The sequence below is a fragment of the Episyrphus balteatus genome, chromosome 2 (assembly GCF_945859705.1).
Source record: "Episyrphus balteatus chromosome 2, idEpiBalt1.1, whole genome shotgun sequence".
NCBI classification, from domain to species: domain Eukaryota; kingdom Metazoa; phylum Arthropoda; class Insecta; order Diptera; family Syrphidae; genus Episyrphus; species Episyrphus balteatus.
The window spans coordinates 92,321,971-92,347,224 of record NC_079135.1 but is presented as its reverse complement, the minus strand read 5'-3'; the positions used below and the strand labels follow the sequence as shown (position 1 = coordinate 92,347,224).

General features: G+C 32.6%; 1 protein-coding gene across 1 annotated transcript in view; it reads left to right on the top strand.

Annotated features, from left to right (window-relative positions):
• Positions 1-25,254, top strand: part of LOC129912353 (proton channel OtopLc) — a 144,788-nt gene that overhangs the window by 69,383 nt on the left and 50,151 nt on the right. The gene's annotated exons all lie outside the window — the stretch shown is intronic.

The window sequence follows — 25,254 nt, the reverse complement described above, 5'->3', positions numbered from 1 at the left end:
AGAAAAAAAAGGTATGATTACAGATACTATATCTACTCGTTGCATAAATATCGTATACAGAGGAAAAAAATGTTGTGACTTTTGAATCGAATGGGATTTTCTCGTATGCCCTATATTACAGGAAAGTATAAGCCGTTTTGTTGAAGGAAGTGCATATAGGTGATTTTATTAAACCTGAAAGCCTCTAAGAAGCTGCTAGTTTTTTTTTACATCAGGACAACATAGAAATGGTCAATCTATTCTATTTTGGAATGCCGAAATAAAATTTTAATATTATTGGAAAAGATGACAATATTGAATTTATAAGATGCACTGTGACCTACTGATCTTTTGTACCAAAAAAAATTTTAAGTAACTATAAGTTTTATTTTTTTTTTACAATTTTTTTTTTTCTTAAGGACCAATATTTTTTGAAGTTATAACGGGTTAAAATTATTAACAGAATTTCCTCCGCAATTTATTATTCCTTGGACAATTCAAATAGGCGTGTTTCTCCTTGACGTATTTTCAACTTCAAATTTTTCAATCGATTTTTTTCTTCTTATTTAAGCCTATGATAGTGGCGTAGGCCATAAGATTTAGTTTTGAGCTGCGAGAGATTTAAGAAACAGGGTTTTTTAAAACAACACTTGTTTGAGGGCCGTCTACTTTTGAGTGTAGCAAGCTGTATAAACCTTTTTTTTGTATTAAAATAGATATTAAGAAATCCATTTATATGAAAAACTCATTTTTGAAAAAAGTGGGGTACGCAACTATTGTACTCATAGCCTCATTTATATTGAAGAAAATATGTGGGAGAAAAAAAATATTCACGTTGTAATTTCGAATATTTCATGTTAAAAGTTTGGCACTCTGAAATTTTTCATAGACACTAAAAATTTCAAGTTATCGTCAAAAACACCGTTTTTCATTGTTTTCAGATTTCAACAATTTCAACCTACCTCTGGTAGGTCACTTCCAAAGTAAGTAACATGATTTTTTATATTTCGTAACACAGGGTTATTAATATTTAAATAATAACTTGTAGGCCCGTAGCCATTAACTTTAAAATGCTGTCAAAAGGATGAATATCCTTTTATAGGTCGTTTCAAATCAAAAGTCCTGACTCAGAGTTTATTTTCTCCCTTCCAATAAAATTGACAACAAAAAAACAAAAAACTCAATTTTATTGGCTCATTGCGACAAATCAACTCAAAAATAACAACAAATCATGCTTGTTTGAATGAAAGAAATGTTAGAGAAAAAAATAAGCAAATGAAAAATCTGAATTTGTTTATTTATGATTTCTATGGTGACGACTCCAAAATAATTGAAAAATAAAAATAAGATATTTACTGCGCAATTATACAAATGAAAAGATGTGAATAGAATTTTAAGTTATGAATTGCTATCATATAAACTGGACATTTCTGGTCCATATTCACCTAGTCCTATAATAATATCTTCGGCAAAGTTATTCCAACTGCCTTCAAATAATAAATAATTAAATAATTATATGTTTTTTTGTATTGTCCGCGGATATGGAGTGATGCAAGCCCGGGAGACTTGCCTCTGCTTTCTGGAGCTAATCCAGTGAACCTCACAGACGGATAAATTAATTAAATAGGGATATCAAGAAATGTTCTTCATTATTTTATCGTAATTTTAGAAAAAGTTCAGCTGCCTCATAAATGCTTCCTTCCAGTAAGCGAATGAGTTTTTTTTATTTTTGCTCAATTTTCCATGGGACTTTTGATTTGAAACGACCTATAATTTTGAAATACAGATTATTGCATTATAGTACAGGTAAAATAGGCATTTATAAAAAAAAAAAATTGTTCCACTCATGAAACTTGGCAAAAAGTTTGCTTTTGGGATAAGAACCAAGTACAAAAAAAGTCTATAAAAAAAGTTGGGTGGAAGGGCGTTTTTTCGCGGACAAGAGGGAGGGGGTGAAGGTCAAAAATATACTGAAAAAAATTGTTAGTCGAATATCATCATATGACACATGTTTTCAAGATATTTTTTGATGCTAAATCTAATGACATAAAAATAAAGCCAATACGATTGCTCTAAGAAAAGTTATTTCTGATTGTTGGGCTTGTTTTTTGACCTCAACAGGTAAAATATAACCGAAACCCATTTGAAAAACATGCTACACTGACAAAATTTGGGATGAAGGTTTAAGATAAAACAGGGACAAAAGATTCATAAAGTTTTTAAAAATATTTTGGGTGAAAGGGTGTTTTTTTTATAGGTTAAGTTGTGTGTGAGAAAGGTATCATAACAGCTAACTTATATTTTATTAATTTTTAAAACTTGGTGAAATAGTTTTGGTTGGTAGAAGAATTAAGAATCTATAAAAAGTAAAAAATTATTTTGAGTGAAAGGGTGTTTTTTTTTTCAAGAAATGATGAAATTCGGAATTAGTACCACAAAAACTGGGAAAAAATTGTTACACCAATGAAAATTGGTGAAAATGTTTCATTTATAACAGAAAGCAAGAACTCAGAAAGTTTATACAAATATTTTAGGTTAAAGGGTGTTTTTTTGGGAAATAGGGAAAAATCCGCGATAAGTCCGATAAAATCAATGGTATAAATGGTACCCTTACGAAATTCATTAAATATGTTCTCTTTCCCATGGGAACTACGAATAATGTAAGTCTATAATTTTTTTTTATGTGAAAGGGTAAAGAAAATATGGGTTTATTTGAAAAAGTGGGATACTAGAGTAATATTAGTGGTACCCTAATGAAGTTTAGCAATTATGTTACTTTTAAGATAAGAAACAAGAATCTTAAGTGTCTATAAAAATATCATGGTCAACAGGGTGTTTTTTTGAGTGAAAACAAAAATGATGGGTCATCCTAATGAAATTTTGTAAAAACATTGATTTTGGGATAGAAAGCAAGAATAAAGTGTTTTCATAAAAAAAATTTTGGTAAAAGGGTGTTTTTTTCGAAGAGACAGTAAAATCTGTAATTGGTCCCAAAAAGCCAATGATTCATTTTATTTATGGTTTTGATGACAAATTAAACATTTATAAATAAGTTCTTACACGTTTTACGCGATTCGATTAGGATTACAAAAAGTACTCAGTGCCAAAGCGATTTTGAAAAGGATAAGGGGTTTAACCATGACCGCGGGACCCCGATTTTTTTTAAGGAAAATCAAATGATATTTGGTTATTAATTTGAACAAATAAAAGCCTAATACATATACTATATTTAAAATTGTCATTCAAAATTTAGAAACTACATTTTTCTTTCTGTAAATCTTAGGAATGGTTAAACTCATTTATAAAAAAAAAAAAATATTGAATCTTAGTTCTCGGAAGTCGGAAGTATAACGTTTATTTAAAAAAAAAAAAGTCTAAGGTAGTTATGAGGCAAGAATTTTAGTGTAGATTCAAAATTTTTCTTAAAAAATAGACGTACCTACTTTCAAAAAGGCTCCGTTTAAAAAAATTAACCAGTTTAGTTTTTTTAATTTCATTTTTTGCTCCTCAGATCTTTCCTCCTTCGAATTGTTTGCTATTAACTACAAAGTTGACAACCTATATTAATTTTATATCATCTGAAAGCTTATTGTTTCAGCTCAAAATATTTATATCGTCCATGTCTGTACAACATCTACAAAAAGAGCTTATTTTTTTCAAACCAAATCACTTTTCATCAAAAAAGCAAAAAAAAATCAATCTTTTTTCTCTTTTAACACCATTAAATATATTTTTTTAAATGACAACCTATAGTAAATTTTATATCATTTGAAAGGTTATATCACCTTTTATATGACGTATGAATCATATTTGTACCATGCCTAGAAAAAAAAAATAAAAAAAATTTAAAGCCAACTATGTCGAAATTTCAAGCTGAGATTACGGTACTTCCTGCACTGGTTATCGTCAACAGATCTCCACAGGTGTTTTGATGTATTTTTCAAGTTTTTCAATTTAAGATTGTGTAAGCTCTAGAGCTCGTACAGTTAATTGTGATATATCAAATGAAAGGTTATGTTATCAGCATGCGTATAAAAGTTAAATTTGTATGTGCACTAGATCAAAAGATATAACGTGTGTAGAAAAAGAACATCTTTTTACCATTATCTCAGAATTTTGAATATGAAATTAATTGAAATTTTGTACATTTATAGTTTCTTTAATTACCTATCTACTGTACAAATTTCATTCATTTATCTATTAAAACAGAAAACTTATAACAAGTTGAATGTTCGTGTCGCGTTTTCGTTTCATCTTGTTTCAAATCACTACGATACTAAAGAAGTTTTCACTTCAAAAAAATAATTTATGCAAATCCGTGATTATTTTTTCCGTGTACGGACTTAATATTTTGTGTCACCAAATCCTACTTTCAATCTATTTATAACTTTGAAAAAACTTTTAAAAATTATGTGATTAGTTACAGAGTACTTGTTGATATTGTGCTTATTTGCGTACACAGAATTATGAGCTCAAATTACACTTTATAAACAGTCTTTATTTCTATTTGCTCTAATTTCAACTGAACAGCAAAAATTAAGTACTTTCATTCGTTTTCATTTTATTTTTGCTAAAATGGGTTGCAATAATTTTTCAAGTTGGGCACATTTTTTTATTTAAGTTCATAAGTGTGTATATTTAGGTATGGTATGTAATTGTAAATGAACCTCAAATACTTGACTTTGTGAAAAGAAACTTCTTACTCTATTTTATAGATATGAAAAAAAGCAATCTTTTTTGTTTCATCGACATTTTTTTGTTTGATTTATCAACTCTTTTTTACTTTGAAAATGACACAATATCTTAAGTTCTTTTGCAAAGAAAAAAAAAAATCCTTTTATAGAACAAGAACGTATTAACATTCTCTCAATCATCTTTTAACCTCAAAGGTATACTATACACCCTTCATATGACTCTGACATTCCTCTTAACATTCATAATCCATTGTGTCCCACATATTCTAGTAGGAGAATGTCAAGCTAAGTATCCCATAAAATGCAGGTTTTCCATATGGATCTTCAAAAGCAATATAAAAAGAAGAAGAGAGAAAAAAATGCTTTATAGAGGGAGCCACATAACCTACAAAAGATATATATGCTTCTCTCACTTAATCTGTCAAGATTTTTCCGGTGTCAAGTACTATTTTTCTTTCTTCTTATTTTTTTGTTGTGAGATTGCATTTTATTCATTCCATAATTTGAAAGATAAAAAAAAATTACAACGCCCACAATAAATATTAAATTGTCCGCCCAAATCAATTAAAATCATATCCAAGTCCATAATCTTTTGTTATCATCAAGTCACTGTCCTCTGTCAAGGTTAATCAATAAAAATTAAAACATGATGTCTCCCATCTGATTAAAAATGAAAAAAAAAATCAAAATAAATAAAATACCTCATCTGCCGTCTAATGACCTATTTAGATGAACCCACATACATACTTTTTATCGCCCCAGAGTCCGTGTCGTTGTCGTCGTCACGATATCGTTCTAAGTGAGATATTAAAGTTAAACGATTCTTATAACCACAACAACGTGATAAAGACGACCGACCAACACCGAGCGACCGACGCACGGACCCCACCAACCATGATCTGCTGAATTAAATGTGAAGATGAGATTTTGCTCGGATTAAGAGTATTTTACTTAGAGTAAGCATTTCAACATGCCCCCGGAGACCCATCTTCTCTCCGTCATACAATTTTGTATCTTTTCTTGCTTCGTAGATACTTTTTTTTTTTTTTTTTGCTTTGTTTAATATATTTTTTTTTTTTTTATTTTTTCCTTTTCAAAGGCGAAAAAAACTAGGTTTCTGTACTTAAAAAATGAAAAAGTTTACACAAAACTGTGCTGAGCTTGGTTTTGTAAATATCCTCCTGGCTAGAAGGATGAACTGCATCTTGACCCTCTTTTTTTTTCTTAGATAATTCATTTTTTTTTTTTTTTTTTTTCGTTTTCTGTCATCTGCCAATGTATATACAGGCACAGATTTTTTCCATTTATACTTGGGGAAGCATATTTAAGTGCAATTACAAAAAAAATAGCAGAAAAAAGGATAAGCAAAAAAATATAATTCTGTTTTTTTATTGAGTCTTTTTGGTCGGAGAGCAGAGCGTCCTAAATGTTATGGCTGGCTGGATACTTATGAGGCGTCATTGAAAAAATTCATTTGGAAAATTTGAATAACTAATTTGTGTGTGATGTTAAGTAGCATATACAAAATATGTAACCACTTGGTTAATAAATTGAGGTTAAGGAAGAAGAGTTAGCTTATTAAGTGTGCTTGTTGAAACAAATTGGTAATACAGAGCAACTATTTAAAAGGTGGTTTAAAGTGTTAATTGTATGTGATATGTTGTTAATATCACCGGTTGCATGAGAGAGAGTGAATTGAATAAAAAAGAAAAAAAAAAAAACAAAAATAATGACCCATTAACCTACAATGTGGTCTCACATTTTTGTTGTCTGTCGGTGCAATGTGTAAAATAGAAAATTCTTATTAAAATGAGAAGAAGATGAATAGCCAGACTTTAGGCGAAACAGTGTTGAGTGTTTATTCACAAAAATGTTTGTTTGAAAAGAATATTTTGTAATCGTTGAAAATAACTAGGTACGAGCTTTGTAGAGTTTTGAACTCTGTAAGTGAAGTCTCTAGCAAGAAATTATAGGACTTATTTCATCTACCTTAATAACCTATTTATAGATTTGTCTCTTGTTAAAAGAACATGGTTTTGCCAGAAATTTTTTTTTACATTTTTTTTTGGAAGTCATCTCTGACTGCCATTAAATCGACCTTTTCCAGAGTAGTCAAGAAAAGGATCAAAATTTAGATGTTGTTAGTTTTAATTATAGCGATATAAAAAAAAAGTTGTATAGCAGAGTTGTAGAGAATTTTAAGGCGAATAATCTTTTCTCGATACGTTTTTTTCATAATTTTGATAAAAAGTGCTCAAAACTTTAAAATTGTCACTTTTTCTGTTTTTTTTTTTTTACTTTTTTGGCTTGTAACTTTTTTTTAATATTCAGAATATCGAAAAAGTGTTTTTAACATAAAAGACGCGAAATTAAATTGCGTTTCTTGTATACACAACTTTTATGTAGGATAAATAGAAATCGAGATATTCAACAAAAACTAAAATCCAAGATAGCGGCCGAAAGGTGAATTTCACGAGTGCGAAATAAGCAAAAAAAATTTGGGGGTGGTACAAACTGCTGGGTCGCCCATATATGAACATCATAAATGCACTGGACTATAGAAGTTTTATTTAATCCTTCAACATCGTAACCATCATGTGGTTAAGTTTAAAGATTTATGGCTTGTCAGTTGAGTGTGTTAAATGTTACGTATAATGATCCTGAACTTTGCAGACAATTTGTCTGCTGAGGTTTGGACAGCCACCAAAGTAGTAAAACTCGTCTGATTTTGAAAAATTAAACGGCATTCGCTTCGTTAAATAAAAATCTAGGGGCAATATTATTTAGTTTTTCTTTATTTGTCTTAACAAAAAAGTTATGGCCAAAAAACACAAATAAATTAATTTAATATTAATTTCGTCACCACTTTAATAATGGACCCATTTTCATAAAATATAACTTTTTGTTAAGACAAATAAAAAAAACTAAAAAATATCACCCCTAGATTTATGGATTATCGTATTTGGGGACAGTATTTTGAATCCATTAGGTAGTTCAAGTCCGGATAGTTTAATTAATTATTAATTATTTATACAATTTTAACCAATTTTTTAAAAATTACTCAATCATAATTTTAATTTAAAAAACACAATACGGCAACAGTGTCACTTTGATGAAATGTAAAAGCAGAAATATTTTGAATTAAAGATGTTTGAAAAAAAAATAAAGAAGTAATTTTCTTTAGATACTCCACTAAGCCCAGGAAAATTAGTAAATTAAATAGCATTTTTTGGGGGACAAAATTTTTTTCATTGAATGTGTTCGGGTGATTGTCATTGTCATAAAAGTCAATTTGTCGGTCGGGAGCAGCCACCATCTTCGAAAAAGGATTGGTATCGTTTTTATTGAATAGCTCCAATGTTATTCATTTTAACAAAAAATGACAGAGATAAGACCTATTAAAAAAAAAATTCTAAAAAATGACAAAGCCAAAACCGCGAATCTGCATTTTTGGACATTTTCACTTTACTCTACTCTTCTCTCACTTTTTTTTCAATTGTGGGAGAAAAAAAAGATTTTGAATGGAAAAATTTACTCGTAAAAATCAGGAATTTAAACTCCAATTCCCACTACCTTGTTGCAAACATCCGTAATCTCAGTTTCCTACATTGTTTTTTTTTTTGCGCTTTAGTTACTCCCAAGATGAAGAAGATTTTATTTTTCGAATTTCTAAAAAAGGAAGTTGTCTGTTTTGTGCGTTAACAAATTATAGAGCCATTTGTTTTTGTAATGATAGTTATAAAATATTGACTTCTATCCTATCGACAATGCTATGTAAGTCCTTGAAACAGTTTCAATCCTATTTAAGTTAAAGGTTTTCAAAGTTTATGTTTTTAAAAGTACAACATAGCCACTTATCATGACGAGAAAAAAAGTTGACTGCATTTTAATAGATATCAAGTCAGTATTTATTGTTCTATAAGAAAGTAGAACGTATTTTTTATGTAATAATCTTGTTCTATAAAATTAAAAAAAATCTTTATATATAAGAGAGTTACGGAATTGTGTCCTCTATAATTGACATTTTTTATTAAAAGAAATGCTATTCAGTTATTTAACGAAATACCGTTTTATGCATCGTCCATTTAAAAAACTATAGAACTTTTCCTGCACGAGATACAAGTATCGAGATCTTATCAGTGATATTAGTCACTATGAACTATTATTCCTTTCTTCGTGACCTTTGTTAAATAACTTAACTTGTTTTTTTGTGTAGGCTATAGGTCGTTTTTGATATTTAATTATTTTTCGTCGACGTTTCAAGTGTGAATACACTCTTCTTCAGGACTATAATAATAAAATAATTCTAAAAAAATTATAATATATTTATAATAGATACTTATCTTAAACTTTTCTTTTCTTAAATTCTTTGTTATGGTTCTCAGTAAGTTTTTTAGATTTCTTAAATCGCTCAAATATTTTAAAATTCAATAAAAATGTCTTGAAAAAGACGTTTGTAATCATTGAATTTTCAAAATATAAAAATTTTTTATTCATTGATAAGAAATTCAAAAAATTTTTTTCGTTATCAAATTTAAGTGAAATTGAGTTGATTATAAAATTCACCTTGAGAAATAGTTCCTTTTAACAAACTGACTATAAATACTACTAAGCCCTTCACAATCCGATCTCCTATTTACAGTATTGTCTGTATCTAAAATATGTAGCATTTCTAAAACCATTCTTTTATTAAAATGCTTCTCTGTTTGTAAAATATCTACATTGTTATAATCTGGCCTATGTCCCTCATCTACACAATGTAAAGCTAGAGCAGTTTTTTGTGAATGTCCGTTGTTAATATCCGATCTATGACCAGCTATGCGATTTTTGAGCTTCTGCATGGAAGTACCTACATAAACTAATGGACAATTGTTTGCTCCATCACCTAAACATTTTATTTTATAAACTAGGTTAGGTTAGGTTAAATGGGCTGACAGTTGATCTTGTTACCGTCACACTTAGATCAATGTAGATCCCTTGTGATACCCTGAAGTATTGTAACTTCCTGAAAAAGTGATAACCTATGAATGCTATGGTTGTTCGAGCCATTTGGAGGACTTTACAAAGTTCAGTAGGCTATTGCCTGAAAGTTCCGAAAGTTCTTCTAATTCATTAAAGAAGTAGTTTCCTAAGAATTTTTTCCTAGTGCGACAGAGTGCTGGGCAGTGACAGAGGAAGTGAACAGTGTTTTCCTGTTCGTCCTCATTGCCGCAGCCTCTGCATAGATCATCCGTACTAAGCCCCATTTTCTTTTTGTGGTATCCTAGTAGGTTATGTCCCGTTAAGATGCCTATTAGTGATCTTAAGGACGGTTTACTAAGTAGTAAGATCTTGTTTGATTTTTTCTCGTCGAAGTTCGGCCATAGTTTCCTGGTGTGACCGCAGGATTCTAGGAGGTTCCATCTTTCATTTGTTTTTTGTGAAATATTGTTGACAATATTTCGTTTTATTTCACATTGTGGGATTCTGATGTTATGGTCTATGAGAGAGGGATCAAGAACTGAGCCCTCCCTTGCAAGCTCATCCGCTTTTTCGTTGCCGAACACATCACTGTGGCCGGGAACCCAGCAGAGTCTTACATTATGCTGCATACCAAGAACCCTAAGCTCTTCGCGACAGCAAGAAACAAGCTTTGACTTGATTAAGGTGGCAGAAATCGCTTTTATTGCCGCTTGGCTATCAATGAAAAAGGTGATGTCAGCAGGTGATATCGCCATCATGGATATTTGTTTAGCAGCATTTTTCACTGCCAATATCTCGGCTTGGAAGACACTGCTGTGATCGGGGAGCCTGAAAGAACTGGCAAGGTTAAGGTTTTCTGAGTAAAAACCTGCACCAACCCCAGTATTCATTTTCGAACCATCAGTAAAGATGGTGATAGTCGACTCATTTGAGAAAGGTACACTATTTTCCCAATCTTGTCTGTTTGGGAAACTGACATTAAAAGACTTGTTGAAGTCTAAGTAAGGGGTCATGTAATCTGTACTTACGTTGTTGCCAACATAGTTAGAAAGGATCGTAGTGTGGCCGTTTTGACTAGTATTCCAAATGTTGGTTTGACTGAGTCGTAGGGCGCTGTTTGCTGCTAATTCTTGTACAAATAGATCTAAGGGAGTGAGATTAAGGATTGCTTCCAGCCCTGCGGTTGGAGTGGACCTCATTACCCCCGTAGTGCTAATGCATGCTGTTCTCTGTACTTTGGTTAGGGTCTTCAAGTTCGTGGATTTCTCCAGAGCTTGCCACCAGACTAAGCTGCCATAAGTCAGAATGGGTCTGACAATGGCGGTATACATCCACATGATTATTTTAGGATTTGGTCCCCAGTTTCTGCCAAGAATTCGATTGCATGAGTAAAGTGCAAACGTGGCTTTCTTATATCTTTCTTGAGTGTTAGGACCCCAGTTAAGTTTCTTATCCAAGATCACTCCGAGATATTTCGCTTTATCCGAAATCTTAAGTGGGGTGTCATCAATTTTTGGCACTGCAAAAGGAGGAATTTTCCTTCTGTTTGTGAAAAGTACCATTTCTGTTTTAAGGGGGTTTACTTTGAGACCGCATCTCCTGGTCCAGTTACTGACCTTGGATAATGCGCTTTCTAATTGTTCGCTTACAGTGGTTAGGTATTTACCTGTCGCTAGAAGAGCTAGATCGTCTGCGTAGGCTATAACCTTGACACCGCTGTTATTCAGTTTGATGAGAATCTCATTCATCACCAAAATCCAAAGAAGAGGTGATAAAATACCGCCTTGCGGAGTTCCTCTAGATGCGTACATTTTTAAATGTGACCCACCTAATTCACTATTTATTTGTCTGTTTTTCAACATGCACACGATCCATTTTATGACCGTGTCTTCTATTTTAAGATCAGTGAGTGCTTTTTCAATTGCACTATTATGAACATTATTGAATGCTCCTTCTATATCTAGAAATGCTGCGAGGGTATATTCTTTAACCACAAGTGACTTTTCTATTGTTCTGACTGCACAGTGTAAGGCTGTTTCTACACTTCTACCTTTTGTGTATGCATGCTGAAAGGGTGATATAGTCTCCGGTCTTAAATAACTGCGGATATGTATATCGATTAATCTTTCAAGAGTTTTGAGTGTAAAAGAAGTTAGACTGATAGGTCTGAAATCTTTTGGTTCTGTGTAACTGGATTTACCAGCTTTAGGTATAAAGACCACTTTGACTTCACGCCATGTTTTAGGGACATATCCCAGTTGTAGGCTATTTTGGAATATTGAGATCAGGTATGGAATAATGAATTCACTACTTTTTTGCAGCATCAAGGGGAAGACGCCGTCTAGGCCTGGAGATTTATAAGGAGAGAAGGAGTTGATGGCCCAGATCAACTTTTCTTTCGTAATAATTTCTCTAGGAATTTCACAAAATGAGTGCAAAGAGTTTGTGGAAACATTTTCCAATTCAGAGTTACTACCTGGGAAGTGAGCTTGCACCAGGAGTTTTAAGCTGTCTTGACAAGATTCAGTCCATTGGTTATCAGGCCCTTTTAGGGAGCCTATAGGAGTGACTGTTTTGGAGAGGATCTTCCTTAGTCTTGCCGAATGATTTGTACATTCGATAGTACTACAAAAGTTTCTCCAAGAACAGCGTTTGGCCCGTTGAGTTTCTGTCTTAAATTTTCTTTGACTGGTTTTGTAGGATTCCCAATCACTTTCAGCTCTAGTGCGTTTAGCACGATTGAAAAGTTTTCTAGTTTCTTTTCTTAAGTTACTGAGCTCAACTGTCCACCAGGGTGGTTTGTTGTTTTTCTTCGTCGCGGTAATAAGAGGACAACTTTTGTCCAATGCATCGCGTAGAATTCCTGTGAATTCCTCTGTCAATTTATCTAAGCCATTTGGGTCTAGATTATTATCAGTCCTCAGGGGACTGAGGTTCTTAACTATTTCCCTATTGAATACCTGCCAATCGGTGCGCCTATTATTCCTAAAGGGCTTATTGTGCCTATCAGCATCAGGGATATAAAATTCTATTAGCCTATGATCGGAAAAAGAGATTTCATCTAAAACCTTCCATTTTTCTAATAGGCAAGTGTCTGAGTTATTCGTCAAAGTAATATCAAGAACCTCTTCACGTGTTTTTGTAACAAAGGTGGGGGTGTTGCCTCTGTTAGCTACCACAAGGTTATTTTCGATAATATACTCAAAGAGGGACTCGCCCCTAGTATTTATGTCAGTGCTTCCCCATTGCACATGATGTGAATTAGAATCACAACCTAAAATGATATCAAATTTGTTCTTACTTGCAAAAGATATCAACGTTTTAGTGATATCTGCCGGTGGTCCTTCTATGCTATCATACGGCATGTAGGTGGAAGATAAGATGAGCGTTGGAAGCCCATCGCGTTCCAGTTTAACCGTAGTCTGGTCAATGTTGCTGTAAGTAGTTAGAAGAAAAAGATTAAACTGTTTCTTAGCTACTATGCATGTTCTAGGGTTACTATTTTGACTGTCAAGATTTGACTTGTACAACAGTAGTTCTTTAGATTGTAGACCCTTGATATTCCCTCTTACAGCCCAGGGTTCCTGTATCAGGGCTACGTCGTATTGTCTACTCTCCATGAGGTAGACAAGGTTAGCAGTTGCGGCTTTACTATGATGAAGATTGATTTGTAAGATTTTCAATTCCATTTATATAATAAAGTTTAAGTTCAACGCATTACTAACCTGTTTTCTCTCGTTGCGAATCAATCTAAGTTTGCACCTAGTGATCCCAACGCGTACCTTAAAGTCAGCCTTCCTCAGGAGTGGTAAAGATTTGTGACTCAATCTCACCACCACTTCGGTGCCATCATTCGTTCTTTCACACTTGACCCATTCCCATTCTCTGCTTAAGAGATCACTATTCAGGGATAGGATGTATCTCTCAAGCCGTTCGCTGGGAAGGGCCGGGCCTTTGACCAACAGCCTTCCAAGAGGTCTGTTGAGATCTTTTATCTCCTTTACGTCGATGAGACGTAGTTCGGCGCCTTGCCATGGAGCTGATGTTTTCTGCAAGAACTCCCGAAGCCATTCGAGAGTCACGTCATTCTCACAGCACATCACCTTGAAACCATGGACAGTCTTGAGGTTACCGAAGAGTGGAACCGTCCAGCTCTTGACGATAGCCTCATTGACTTGCTCCAGGATTCTTAGTTCAAGGAGATGCCATTCGTCTTCAGTCAGTTTACGTGTAGGCTTACCATAGTCAGCTATAGCGACGTGGTGACCTTTTACGTTATCCTGAGAGGTTCTATACTTCTTCTTCGTCTTGTTAGGCGAAGAGCTGGTAGGTGAATTAGCATCGTTCCTAGCTCTTTTGGAGGTGCTAGGTGTGCTTTCAATTCCCTGTTCTGCCACTGCACGTAAACGCTGTTGTGATTTGTCCAGTGCTACTCGCTCTTTTGCCGTGAGGGACTCGGGAGTCCTCTTAGCAAAGCGACGGACAATCTTCTCAGCGTTTCGATTCTGACGGCGGCGAATCTCGCTTTCATCGATCGGTCTAGCCCTGGTCTTTTTGCGTATGACCGTAGCTAGGCTCTGGAACGTCGAATTGATCGATTGGTTTGCGGGATCGGGTTCGGTGGTAGTGTTTCGGTTATCCTGTGGGCTACGGCCCACCAAGTTAGCTTCGCACCCCACCTTACCTTTTCCCTCGACAGTATTGTCTAACTCACCAACTTTACCAGTCGTACCACCAGGCGGTAGGACTGATTTGGCAGAAGAAAGGTTACGGTTTACGTTTACAGATTTGATGGTGGTGTTTTGGGTAACCTGTGGGCTACGGCCCACCAAGTTATCCTTGCACCCCATCTTACCCGTCCCCTCGGTTACAGATTTGATGGTGGTGATTTGGGTAACCTGTGGGCTACGGCCCACCAAGTTATCCATGCACCCCATTAAACCCGTCCCCTCGGTTACAGATTTGATGGTGGTGTTTTGGGTAACCTGTGGGCTAAGGCCCACCAAGTTATCCTTGCACCCCATCTTATCCGTCCCCTCACCATTTGTGCCTTTCTCATCTGCTTTAACACTCGCACCGCCAGACGATACGACCTTTTTGGTTGATGAGTTGTCAGACGCAACGCCGTGTGTCCTCACGCTCAGGTCGGTAGTGTCCTTTTCAGACGATTGCTCGTTTGCTATCAAGGCAGTAGCACCCGACGTAGATGGGAAGTTCCCTTTCCCTTGTTTTGAAACATGGGGGGCGGGTGGTCCCATCACGGTCTTACTACTCGGAATTTCTGAAGAGGGGGGGTTTGGGATAAGTTTAGCTTTTCCCAAGCCCTCCCTGTCCATAAAGGCACGAGCATTGTGCAGCCTCATTCTGTCATCCTCGGACATCTGGTCCCAGTCCAGCTTTCCTAACCTCCGGATTGTTCTCTTACAGGTAGAGATTCTACTCCGCCTTGACGAGTTAGAGAAGTTGGAGCTCGCAACGGATGATATCATGCTGGCGCTATCATCGACGTCTATCGCGCTGGCTCCGTCCTCCATGTCTAGGTTTGAGAAGGGATCGAGAAGTAAATTCTCCTCCTCCTCAGTTAGCTGAAGTTTCTTAGTGTTTTCCATGGTACTATCAGTTAAAAATTCGTTTCTCTGCTTATATGTTTCAGTTCTGAAAGAAAATAAAGAAAAAGAAAAGAAAAGAAAACAAAAAAGGAAAAAAGAAAAAGATAAAAGAAAAGATATAAGCAGGTAAGATAAAAAGTAAAAGTTAATATGAAAAAATGTTGTCACTGGCGACTCCTCCTCTCGGTATTGAGACCGTGAAGCAAAGCCTAAGCCGGCAGCCGTGACTTCTACCGACCGTTTAGCGTATATCCCCGCTATGGTTGTATTCATTTAGTTAATTCTTCCATATATTCATAGGGGTGGGCCTCTCTTAGTTTGCTCAAACCCTAGCTGGTAGCTGGGAAAACTAGCCTGCTTGAGGTTTGAGCGTAAGCCCCCTCACCAACAGCAAGGTGGAGACCCGACGAGGGGGTTTTATAAACTATATTTGATTTATCATTTTTTGAAAGTTCACTTTTTAAATTCGAAAAAAGTGAATTTCTTAAAACATTTACTGACTTAAAAGCTAAACGAACACTATCTTTGTTTCTAATAGGAGCATCTAAAATTCGATTCGAAAGATTAGGAATGTACAAACAACTTCTGTAAGAAAACTGCGTTCTATTATTCACTAAATTTGGTTGAACTAATGGGTTAAAATATTGGTTCAATAATGTTTTTATTATACCTATGGGAAAAGAATTTGAAAGCAGAGTATCCATGATTCTACTAATGTTATTCCGACGAAAGGCAATGTCACTAATATCTAATACTCTGCTAATAAAATTTTTGGCTGTATTAACAATAATCTGTTTTGGCTGTTGGGAATTATAATTAATAAGTCGACCTGATGATGTTGCTTTCTTATACCAATCAAATATCAAATGGTTATTTTTCCTTATAACGAGCACGTCAAGGTATGGAAGTTTTCCATTATTTTCATATTCAACTGTAAACTGAATTTTTGGATGAAAACCATTCAATGCATCTAGAATTGAATTGACATGACTAGATTTAAGTATAACAAAAATGTCATCCACATATTTTGTAATAATTTTAGGTTTATAAGGAATATTATCAAAGACGTTATCCAATAGAGCTTCCATTACAATATCTGCCAAAATTTTACGACCTATAGCCTACACAAAAAAACAAGTTAAATTAGTCACTATGTGTCACACCGATGGCATATAACTTATACAAACGTTCCCATTCTCTTTTATGATTGTATTTCAAAGTTTAACAGCAAAAAAGTGAACGGATTTTATTTAATAAAGGCTAACAAAATGTAGTTGGTTTATATTTAAGTTAAAAATTTTACTTCACAAATCCAGTGAAATTTTTCGGGTCACTGGGGCGTATGCTTACCATTTTTTTTTTTTTTTTTGGTTCAATATAAAAACTTAACTTGTCTTTTTCACTAGCTAAATAATTGTATGATAATACTTCAATCTAATAAACGATAACTTCAATTAGTCCGCTTTGCAATTCTTTTATTAAAATATTTTTTCATTTAATATTCTATGATAAATAGATGATAAATTGAAAATCAGAAAAAGAGAATTTATCAAATTTTCCTCAATGAAAGATATCTTTAAAACCTGAACAGAGATTAAATGATAATAGGTATAGTTTAAATTTGAAATTTTAAGATTGAATTTAATATTTTTGGTTTTCCCAAACTTAAATTTAATGCCATTCTTATATAGCTTTTTAAATTCAAATCACTAAAAAGAAAAAAAAAACCTTTGACCATTTAAGTCAATGGTTATTTTCCCATTTTCCCAAGCATGCATCATGCTCAAAGTCTTATCGAACCGACTTGCTTGCTAGCTGCAGAAAAACACTATACCTAAGTATGTGATGTCATTATAGACAACAACCGACCTAAGACGGTGCAACAACAACAACAACAACGCCAACGTTAGCTATCGCAGTAGCACCAGGTTGGATGAAACTTAAAGTGGACTCCCAGACAATTACACTATTCCAAACGACATCAACATCAACAATCCCCCCGAACATGTAGAGGTGCTCATAAAAAATGCTATTAGCATATTAGTTTGTAGGAATGAGTAAAAAGATGCCCGAGAGAGCCTTCATGCATTGAAAAAGGGGGTGGTGATGAAAAGGGGATTTCTTTTAAGTGGCACAAGGATAGTGCCTCTTTATATAGAAGGAATAGCACTGAATCTTGCATTAAGATTGTACCGAGGACGATGCGACGGAAAGCAAACTCCATTAATATTTTCTCAAAACAACAACAAAAAAAAAAAAAAACAAAATGTGTTCTTGTGTTTCGTGTCCATGTCCGTGTATCTTGGTGTTGTTCTTCATTTTATTTTGTGCCACACTTTTAAGTCCGCACGTTCCTTCCCCATAGCCATATATAATCTATTACTGGCTTTAGACTTCTTGAAAGCTAGAATGTCATTTACAGATTGCCCAAGACATGATGAGATGATGTTTTACATCATTGGTGTATCTTTTAAAAAAGAATCACATTATTTTTCTTGCTTCTATTCTTCTCATATTACAATAAAAAGCTCGTAGGCTTTACATAAATTGAAAAAAAAAACCAAAGATCTAATGATGTCTTGATGAAGGTAGGTTTGCTTGATGGTCTCTGTGTATAAGTATAATGTTCTTTAAAGATTTAAAGCCATTTCATTTTATAAAAAAAAATATACAGAAACAGAACAATGCCAAAGCCAATTGAACTTGTTCAGTGTTCACTCAAAAAAAAAAAATATATAAAACAAAAGCAAAATGACAAAAGACTATTGTCATCAATTTCAAAAACTTTATTTTGAGGTAACCATCTCCCCCATTCTCTTAGAGTGACATTGTGTTCGATTTTTGAAGTTTTTAACCTAAAACGTGGAAATACATTCTTTTTTTTTGTGTTTTATTGTATTTTCAAATGTAAAACTTGTTTGCTGAAAAGAGCGGCTGGAAAAAGTTCTTTTTTATTAAAAACTTTGTTGCATTGACACTGTTTTTTTAAGCACATGATATACATCGTCAAGGGGCTTAGTTTTCGAAATTGGGTTACCTTTTTGAAGCATTGATTGTTGTAATTTATTTGGGTATGTGGGACATCACTGGATGGTAAGGACAATAGGAGTACATAAATTTAAACTCAGAATTTTGTATATTAGATGTTTGATGTTTGAAAAGAAGATAATTGGATGTTTTTTTTTTTTTTAACCCTCTACCGCATACTAACCCATATATGGTTTATCGATTTCATATCGATTTATTCCCGTTATATTGCACCAAATGTCAAAAAGAAAAAACTATAATAAAACTACGTCTATTTTTTTATAATAAATCGGTTTTTATTATCAGTAAGAGAGTCGGCATTCTGAAATAAGCATTGTTTCAAGAGCATGTCTAAAGTGCAAATCAGTGAATAAAAGTGTGAACTTTTCAAGGATTTTTTTATAAGAAATAAGTAAGTTGCATCCAATTAAAAATAAGTTTCGTATGAATTTATTATACTTTTATATGTTTACGTAGTTTGTTTTTTGTTTTTTTTAATAATTTTTGTCGTTTTTTGCGTTTTTACCAAAACACCATATATGGGTTATCATGCGTTGGCGACTTACATTACTGATTTTTGTGGGAATTTTTTTTTTTTTTTTGTAAAATTAATTCGAAGACTTTCTATGGAAAAAATAAGTGTGTAAATGCTAAAACTGGTGATGGATTTCGAAGTGATGACGATCTAGCTTCAGATTCTGGCCCTTTTTAACATCAAACAAGCCATCTCCGAGCACTTTTGCAAATCTGTAACACCTAAAATGCCACGAAAAAGATGATGCCCTTCAGCTTTGGCATGTGATCAAAGCAGAGATGGAACAAAACAAAGCTGAGGGAGTTATATACAAGTCACGGAAGTCCAGCCCCATCTAATCCCGAAACTCCAATTCACTCACAACAATCAAGGGCAAAAGCCGTTGAATTCAGTACTAACTGAAAACATCGACCATATCCCTGAATGGCAAACAAAAACACCAATATATCAAATTTCGGGACTGAAAACGTATTGTGTACATGTAGAAAATGAAGGGGTTCTTCTGCAACAATGATAAAAGAAAGAGTTTGAATAAATTCCATGAATAAGGAAAGTCCAATGTAATAAAAACATATTTTACAAAACATACCTTGAATGCATACTAAACCATATATGGGTTATTAATTGTTTGCTGAAAATCGACTTGCTGCATACTAACCCATATATGGTTTATGTTTCTAAAAATTAATATATATGTAAAAAATAAAAAAATTTATGTAATACCTTTTTTCAACCCCTAATAAAGCTAAAAAATTGTTAAAAAAAATTTTATTTCATTTCGTTCATAATTCATGCAGTAGAGGGTTAAGGAGAACATATATTTAATAGTATAGGTAAAGTAGTATAAGAAAAAAGTAATATTATAAGACATCCATTTACTGTTAATTCATATAATTCTCATTTAAATGTTCAATATTCTAAATTAATACTTTATGTTTAATCACTTTAAAATAATTTATGTTTGTAATCATATATTTCATTGATTTAAAATTATTTCAAAAAATCATATAAAAGGCAGAGCTTGATTCAAAACAAATCACTCTTGTTTGATATTTCATTGAGCAAAGGTTGCCTAGCGCTAACGTTCTCAAAAAAGTATCACACCAGGGGGAGTGGCTTTGATTGTAAGCCAACCTTGAATCGTTTAATTATTTTTTTATTATTTACGACGTTTTCTTCAAAGCGCCTAGATAATTTTATAAAAATAGTTCAACGAAGTTTATGGTTGCCAACTCATTTCATTTAACGTAATTTAAATTTCTCAATTATTTTATTAATAAAATTGTTTGTACATATATTTGAAAATACAACAAAATGTCTTTTCATTCATAATTGTTGTTGACTCAATTTTAATACCTTTGTTCGTTTATCTGTTCAACGTTTACTGCGGTCTTCGGACAGTATAAGCGCCTCAGAATAAATAAACAAAGCTGCGATTTCTAGATTTGTGACAGATAATTTGAGAACTGATACTACACAATAGTGTGTAGTCACACCCACAAACATCAAGGACGAAAACCTGGTCCTACAATATAATATTAAAATGTTGTTACTTTCAAAACAAAAAGTTTTAACATGCAATGAAGAAAGATCATAAGAGTATACACAAAATTTTTGGTTGGAACGTTGATTTTTTAAGTAAAAGAGGGATAAAGTGAACTTATCATAACCTAAAAAATACGTGAAATATAAGCATATGACTTATGTTCAGTGGCGTATCCAGAAAAAAATTTGGAGGGGGCTAGAAAATTTTTCAAACATTTTTTAGAGGGGTACGAAAAATTTTTCTCTCTATTTTATTCACCTTTGATCGAGAGTGAAGCGCTGTGCTGCGATACTGAAAGTGGTATAGTAGCATTTAACTGCTCTCGACGTCGACAGCTTCGTACTGCTGTCTCCTGTTTTTAAAGTTCTTGTTCCGCAATTCGACCGAAAGTGAATTGAAATCACTTTTAGATTTCACGTGAAATAAAATATCATATTCTTCATTTGGATCAATTTCAAAAACTTCGAAATTGCTTCGAACTGTCATAGCTGAAGGATCATCCTTTTTAATTTTGTTTCTGAAGTTAAATTATTACTGCTGGATGCAATTTTATCGGCAATTTTAATGAAAAAAAAAGAAGAATTCAAGAGAAAAAATAAGGAGACACAAATAAGTTATGATAATATTTTGTCTAAAAATTATAGATTCATTAAAAAAGGCACCAAATTTACAAACAGAAATAATGTGAATTGAATTCGATCAGAAAATCTAAATGAGTGAAAAATGCAGAAAGTGAAAGCCTAGAAACTAATTTTCCATTAAATTATTTTAGATGTTTAATTCGAAATATATATTTTTTCGTAATATGTTGCTTTTATAATCCGAATTCGAAGTCCAAACTGGCATTTGCTGAAAGAAACCATTAGTTACATATGTTGACCACTAAGATTTTGAGATATCAAATATTTCTATTTCCAATAGCTTTGAGAAGTATATAATTTTTGAAAAAAGTGTTTATCGAGATTGCATAAGAACTTTTGCAAAATTACACGGTGATGATATTCGACGTACGTATTATATTAAAAAGTGATCTGAAGAATTTCGAATTGGACTTAAATCCGAAAAAAACCACCCAACCCCCAGCTACAGCTAAGGCTCTTACTCAAACAAACACAAATAGCCGTTTCAGAACTTGGAGGGGGCTCGAGCATGTGAGCTGCCTCTAAATCTATAAGATTTACGAACAAGTTTCAGTGAAGCATATACATTACAATGAAATTATGTAAAAAATAACATGATCTGGAAGGCTTGGGGGGGGCTTGAGCCCCCTGAGCCCCCCCCTCAATACGCCACTGCTTATGTTCTTAAGGTACTGGGGGTTTTAAGAGTTGTTTTCATCAAAAATATATTTAATTTAATAATTATCTTAAGTTAAAGGGTATTTTCTTTGCAAGAAAAGATGTATAATCCAGAAAATGGTAATCCAATGAAAATAAGTAAAAATGTTTCATGTCATTAGAATGTTTCATGTCGTACAGAAACCATGAACTTCAACATTGTGTATAGATTTTTTGATCAAGAGGGAAATCAGAGCGAAGTTTCAAAAATCAGTGGTTTAAGTAGTACGCTTGCGCTAAAAGGAAAGCTATTGTGCGACACTATGTATTAGAAATATCAGTAAGAGAAATGGAACCCGATTAAAATCCAGAAATACACAGAGAAAAATATGACCCGCTAAAAACTAACAGATTGCCATATTGTTTTACCGTCCATACATTTCATAAGGAAATCTTATTAAAATCAACGATTAATAAGGTTTTTTTAAGGAGATTTCTTATTATTTTTATAGAGAAAATCTTATTAAAATTTGACTGAAAAGTTGATTTTTTTTGCAACTTAGCACTAGAACAAAAATCGCGATCAATATTTTCATGGCAGGTTGGTTCAAGTGGTAAGGTGGGCGACTAGTGATTTGAAGTCTCCAGTTCGATTCCCAGTCTGGTCATCGTTTTTTTTATTTTTTTGCAGATTTTAAAACAATAAGGAAAACCCGATTGTTTTAATAAGGTTTCCTTCTTGGATGAAAACCATAGAGAAATCTTATTGTTTTTGTTCTATTTTATGTGGTCTATTTTTCTCTGTGTAATTATTATTATATATATATAATATATATTATTATTATTATAATTTAAGACTTGAGATTGAAATCAAAAATGTTTTTGATGACACTGTGAAATTTCCAGACTACTAATTTTTTTCAATTTAATAGACTTTTTTTGATCTGAAGGTAGTCCAAAATGCGTTTCGTCCAGGTACAACGGTTGGGCTCATCAGTTAGATGTTGTTGTATCCTTTCTAAGACGCATCTAACTGATGAGCCCAACTGTTGTACCTGGACGAAACGCATTTTGGACTACAGGTCAAAAAAAAACTCTATTAAATTGAATATTATTTACAAAATCCACAAAACATAAACATAAATTATGAAATTATTTTCATTATTTTAGTTTTCAGTTTTCTTTCCTTTTATTAATAATTTTTTGTTAAAATCGATTTTTGTTTAGAAGAGGTCTATCTTTCAATGAAATTTTTTTTCCCGAAACCATTATTAACGATAACTTTCATAGAACCATTTTTACTTGCTCTATAGGGCAAGTATTGGTTTCGTGTAGAAAAAAAAATTTGAGGTTTTAATCAAAACCAACATTACGATGATGGAGAAGATCAAAAAAGTGGTTTTTGTCATGCCGTCCGTCGGTCTGTGCGTCTGTGCGTCCGTGCGTTTGTGCGTCCATCTGTACATCGAGCTAGGGCCTAAACGCATGGTTGGATTTGCTTGAAACTTGGTACAGATGCTTTTTAGGTTATTCCCTAGGACCGTTTTTTTTATTTTTTTAATATCTCCTTTTTAACGCATATCTCCCATATAACGTTTTTGAGGTATTGCAACTTTCTCGAAAACGGCTCTAACGATTTTGATTAAATTTGGTATACGAAATAGACTTATTGATTCTTACAAAACTGCGTTTTTAGTTTTTCTCAAAAAAGAACGGAAATTTGGCGTTGCCGTTTTTAAGTTCATATATTTCATCAAAGCATAAGTCAATTTTATTCAAAATTTACAGACATCATAGGTATTGAAGTGTAAAATGTAAAAAAAATTAAAAAAAAAGTTTTTCAAAAAATATTTTAAAAATTGAATTTTTTTAACTTTCGATTTTTTTTTTGTTTTTATTTTTTTTTTTTTTCTCCACAAAATCTTAAACTTCCAATAGATATTTAAGATAAAGATACTTTGAACTATAAGAGCAAGTACGTGCGACCCAGTCGTGCATTTTATTTTTTTTAATCAAAAGCATTTTATAACTTCAAAATAAATCAAAAATTTTAAAAAAAAAAATAACTTTTGAATTCTTTAATTAAATTTTCGAAAACATAACAGTGATTTTTTTTAAATTTCGGTTTTTGGTGTTGGTTACAAAATTGCATATCAATTTCATTTATATTTTGTAAAAAATAAGTAAAGGTAGGAAACGGCTCTGAAGATTTTGAATTTTTTTTTTCTAAAAATACATCTTAATAAAATAAATGCAGTTTGATTTAAGATGTGGTTTTTTCTTAAAAAAGGAACTTCATGTTGTTTTTTTTTTTAACTTTTGTGTTCCACATAAAATTAGTAAAATACAAACTAGTCAGCAAAAAATTTTCAAAAATAAAAAAAAACATTTTAATAATGTGTTTTTGAATATGTAATGATATTAAAATTTTGTTTGGTATTTTTATTAATTTACTGCATTTTTGTATATAGGGGAAGTGGGGGCAAAGACCGTTTTTGTACTATGTTGAAAAAATTAAATTGACAACACTTGTAATGTAAAATAAGTGACTTCTGGTATGATTGATCATGATCATGTATGTAAGTTAAGTATGAGCAGTTTCGGTTGAAACCCTGAAAATTACCTGTATATTTTTTGTGATTTTCATCAATTCGTTATCTTTTATGTGAAAAATTATATTTTTTTCTTTTTTTTTTCTTCTTTTATAATAAAAGGTGGAAACCGTATTATCTTTTGTTCAGTATTTTTTATTTTGTTTATAATAATGAAAGTGCCTACTAAAAACTCTAAACTTAATAAATAAAGACTTTATTTTCATCAATTTGATGTTTTTAAGTGGTTTTTTTAGCCAGTTAAACACTAAAGGGGCAGTCTTGCCCCCACTTCCCCTACATAATTTGATCAATTTCGCATCAATTAAATACAAATTTGCTTTGAACACTGATGTCTATTAGATGGTTTAGTTTTAGCGCTTCTTAAAAATTTGGATTGTAAACTGCTGTAAAAACTGCAAGAAGTTTAAGTACCTTACTGCAATAAATCTAGAGGTCCAATATCGAGGTATTAAGTTTCATACACTTTTGAGCTTCTCCATAGTATTAAAAATGTATTTTTTTGCATTCAAAAATTTACCCAAGCAGGTCCTGGGATGGGTTAAGGGAGAAAAAAGCCAGCAAGTCTGTTTAGAGTGCTAAATTAGAGTATATTGCATTGAATGAAAACAGTTACCGAATACAAATTTCACTGTATTTTGTCTTTTGTCTTTATGACCTTTCTCCCCAGAAAAAAAGTTGCCGAATTATTTTTTTCTTAAAAAAAATGTGAATTTGATGAAACTATAAGTCAACCATAAAATCTTCAGTAAAATTGATAAAAACACAAACAAAATTAAATTTTTTTTATTTATAAAAGAAATAAAACGCATAAATCATTTTGAGCTCAAAGCCGTATAAAAGTGTTTTTTATTTTAGTATTTTTTTTTTATTTTATGAATGAAAATTAAAAGAAAATATAAAACATTGAAATTTTGAAATGCATTTTTTAGCAAAACAATGTAATTTATTTTGTCAGGGTCAGCCTAAAACAGCTTTTTTCTCATTTAGCTTTTAGTTTGAAAAACAAAAAC